General features: G+C 38.9%; 1 long non-coding RNA gene across 1 annotated transcript in view; it reads right to left on the bottom strand.

Annotated features, from left to right (window-relative positions):
* The window catches only part of LOC106724504, a 22,331-nt gene extending 19,037 nt beyond the window's left edge, over nucleotides 1-3,294 (bottom strand). The window contains exon 1 of the long non-coding RNA XR_001360318.1: nucleotides 3,284-3,294. This is a non-coding gene — a long non-coding RNA (uncharacterized LOC106724504). The remainder of the gene's footprint in view (nucleotides 1-3,283) is intronic.
* Nucleotides 3,295-4,236: the final 942 nt, after the last annotated feature.

Below are 4,236 nucleotides of genomic sequence, written 5' to 3'. Positions count from 1 at the left end.
CATCTTGGTTGGGTTAATTTGCATATAGTAGCTCTGATTGGCTGGTGGGCAAGGATGGTGGGCGGGGCTTGTGAGTAGTGAAGGTATGGTCAATTTGCATGTTTCTCTTTTATTAGATAAGATGCCTATTCTCTACAGGACCCTATGCTTAGTGATAATCCTATTATTGTGTTTGGGTGTATGATGGCAGATTAATTATTGGCTTTTTATTTCCTACAAAAGAGTACCAAGAGACATTTGTCATCATTATTAGCTACAGAAGCATAGGTAGAAAAGTAGTTGTGGAACCTTTTATTACTGTTAAAATTTCAAGTGAGGCTTTATTCTTCTGCACTTAGATTGGGTATATAATATTTCTTTTGAGTAGTAGGCAGCTGTACTTTATTATCCTCTCTCATTCTTCCTGAACCCTACACCTTTAAGTAAACATCAGTGGTAAGAAATAGTGAGCTCTGTGGAGAATGCAGTGTGGTGGGGTGAACTGAGGTCCCTCTGCCTCATTTAGACACATTGGATTTAGAGGTCAGAGAGAAGCAATCTGGGCATTGTGCCCTTCATTAATAGTTAATACAAGATATCTTATAACATCACCAGGTCAGGGAAAGGAGAAACACTCTCTTAATATAAAAAGATACTATGCAGTTAGGAATCAGGTCAAAGTCAAAGTAGATAAAGTAGAGGAATGTCTTTTGTGGTCCAGTTGGGAATATTTGAAAAGAAACTGTCTCCTGAAAGTTGAGATAGGAATGATTTCAGACATTTTAAGGAAAAAGAAACCAAGTATAAGCCTTTCACTGTTCCAAACCTTATTCTTGAGACCAAAGGAATCCCCTCACCACTACCTCTTAGGACAGAACCAACAGTAACTGGGAAAGTCACATGCCATTTACTTTTATTAAAACCAAAAGTGTCACATTTGGAAGTCTTAATGGGCCAAGTTGATTTCCTTAGGCAGATGTGATAGCCTGGAAGACCCTGGAAAGTGAAAGCATAGAAAGCCAATTAATGAATGAGAGAGAACAGGAGAAAGGAGTTGGAATGAGCAAGTAGGAGCACCCAGAAGGGTCATGGATAAGCTGGAGGATGCCTAAGGCGTATCCCTGGAGGACCCGCTCCTCCACTCCCATCCTTCACCCATGACTCATGATGACTCAAGCAGTATGTCATGTCTTTACAGTACTAGGAGTGTTGCTAGACTGCTGAATTCCTTCTCCCACTGCACCCACCCCAATCTATGTGGTTTTAGAATAATCATCTGATTCAGTTGTGACCCTCCTAAGGCTCATTTGGGTCAGCATATATTTTGATTCTGGGGGAAGTAGGCCAGACAGTGTTGGAAAGAGGTGGAAGGGTCTCTCTACCCTTCTAGACCATCATCCTCTGTGGTCTGCTGAGCCCCCAGATTGTGAATTCCAGGTAGTAGACTAAGCCCTTCATGCTACACTAAACCATTTATTTTTAATGAACAACTTATTCTTTGTTAAACCTGACAATCAAGTCCAGTTTTATACCAATAGTCTAAAGAGATGTCCATCTGTTGCCAACAGTTTTCTGAAAAATTCTATGCTCATTTTATTAGCAAGTTATGAACAAAGCAAAACATTCTAAGTGACTAGCTCCCTTCCCAAATGTGCACCACACACACACACACACACACACACACACACACACACACTCACTCACTACTAGAGGCCAAGTATCAAGCAAACAAGCATGTGAATGTGAATGTGAGTGATCCAGGGAATAAACAAATACAATCATAATCAGTAACCATCTCAATGGGAGAATGCCTTCTCTAAACTTGAATGACAGCACATATTCTCACATCAGTAGTGTTCAGCCTTGACTGCCCACTAGAATCACTTGGAAGGCAATTAAAAATCCAGCTGCTAAGGCCACAGCCCACACCACCACACCATTAAATCATAATCCCTGGGGGTTGGGTCCAGTCAGGCATCGTTTTATAAACTCCCCTGGTGACTCCAATGTGCTTCCATGTCTGAGAATCAATGATCTGTGCTATACTTTGCAACCTTGTCAAGGATTATCCCTTCATAATATTCTATCACAACAGTTTGTGTTTCTATAAAAGCCATAGATCTGACATTATGCAGACCTCCAAAGATGCAAACTCATTTTGATAAGACATAAATCTGTGGCAGGAATCATACTTTCCTAAGCCAGCTGTGGTTCTAAGAGCAAATGTTCTTTATCCACACACTGCTCTCACAGGGTTGGGGCTCTGATATGATGCATTCTTCCCATGGTGCATATTAACACACATAGTAAAAGTCCACAGAGACAGGCTTCATTTGCAGGATGCCAGTAGAGTCAAGGGGAAAAATCAATGTGGACCACTTACTGCCAGCAGTGGGAAGCATTTGATATTTAATATTCACTAAAGTGCAATGCTCAAATGGCATTTTCAATTGATTTGTATTCCATGGAAAGGCAGCGGGAGCACAGCTGTCCTTTAAGAGCTCTCACAAGCCCATCAATGAGGTTTTCATGTCATGTGCTATTTAGTGTTGTAACTGGCCTTAGTCTTATATTACCAAATTCTGATGGGGTGACATAAGCCACTTATTACTGAAATGTTAAAAGTTTATTCCTGCTTTTCAAGAATCTGAATATTACTCCTGTAAAATCTTTATTTCTCAAATCTACATACTTATGAAATGTCAATAACTGAGACGTTGAATTGTCGTAGGTGCTCATATTGGCAGAGTAATTTCCCACTGCTCTTTGCTCTTCCTCTTCTTTATTCCTTACATATTTCTTTAAGTTAGTATCAGGAAGTAAAAAAAAGAAAAAGGAGGATAAAATAGTTTAGTTCTTATTGACAGCTCTCTTGAATGGTTACCATACTAAACTGGTTTAGCACAAAGAACACTGATAGGTTATAATTTAAATTGTGCCCCAAGTTTCTAAAATTTATATTTAAAAAAAGTCTTACACTAGTTAGTTTTATGTAGTACATATTTTGTTTTACGTAAGCCTTATTTCTCATGACATGACTCAGAGTCTTAATAGATTAGTTTGGGGAACCATCTTTTCATAAAAATGTATAGAACTGAATCTATTCTCAAGATAAAAATGATGACAAAATTACATTTGTGGATACATTTACTCTTTTTTTAATTTAAATTCTTTATTGTTGAAAGTATTACATATGTCTCCTTTTCCCCCCATTGACCTGGCCCCTCCCTTGCCCCCCAGCACATGTCCCCGCCCTCCCCCGCTACTGTCTGTGTCCTTTGGTTGTGCTTATATGTATGCATACAAGTCCTTTGGTTGATTTTTTACTCCCCACCCCCACAACCTCCCCTGCCTTCCCTCCAAGGCTCAATGGTCTGTTCCATGCTTCTATATCTCTGGATCTATTTCAGTTCTTCAGATTATGTTGTTCATTATATTCCACAAATGAGTGAGATCATGTGATATTTATCTTTCTCTGACTATAAAAAAGAAATAACTCTTACCATTTGGGTGGACCTGGAGAGCATTATGCTAAGTGAAACATTTACCCTTTGATTTGTAAAAAGCTAAAGAAGTTGCAATTGGGTTAGAATTCCAAAGTGAAAATAATCTGCAATCAGTGCAGGAGAATTTTAGATTAAAACATAGAATGTATTTCCCAAGTCCATGTTTCTGGGCCCATAGAAGAAGTTCTTGGAAACTATACAGGTGGATTGCTTCAATTACGTATTCAGAATTACTAATTGAATGCCTGGTATTTTCAAAAACTGACTTGGATGTGAATATACAATATATGTCATAGACATTTCCAATATAGAGAGGAAGAGACACATTTAAACAAATATACTCAATTGGGACTGCAATGGCTATGTGTATGAGGATGCTATGGGGCCACACAAAAGGCCATGCTACTTATCTGAGATACTCAACAACATCTTCTTTGGGAAATTTATAGTTGGATTGATTTTTGAAATGCAAAGGAGTTTACAGGAAAGAAAGGGATGAGGGAATTATGGGAAAAGGGTAAAGCATATGCAACTACAAACAACAGAAGAGACATGACAGTACTTGAATACCTGCATAAAAGTTGGGAACTTGCAGGTGACAAGGCCCAAGGGGCAGCCAAGACTCCGGAAATTACAATTATGCTCAGGAGTCTGAACTTCATTCATTTGAGAAATCACTGCAGGTTAAAACCTGTTCACTTTTTCTACTTTATAAGATAAATCTGACCTCAGTCGAGAGCTGGAGTGACTC

The sequence above is a fragment of the Myotis brandtii genome, unplaced genomic scaffold (genome assembly GCF_000412655.1).
Source record: "Myotis brandtii unplaced genomic scaffold, ASM41265v1 scaffold85, whole genome shotgun sequence".
Classification (NCBI taxonomy): domain Eukaryota; kingdom Metazoa; phylum Chordata; class Mammalia; order Chiroptera; family Vespertilionidae; genus Myotis; species Myotis brandtii.
This window is presented reverse-complemented; position numbering and strand designations above follow the sequence as displayed.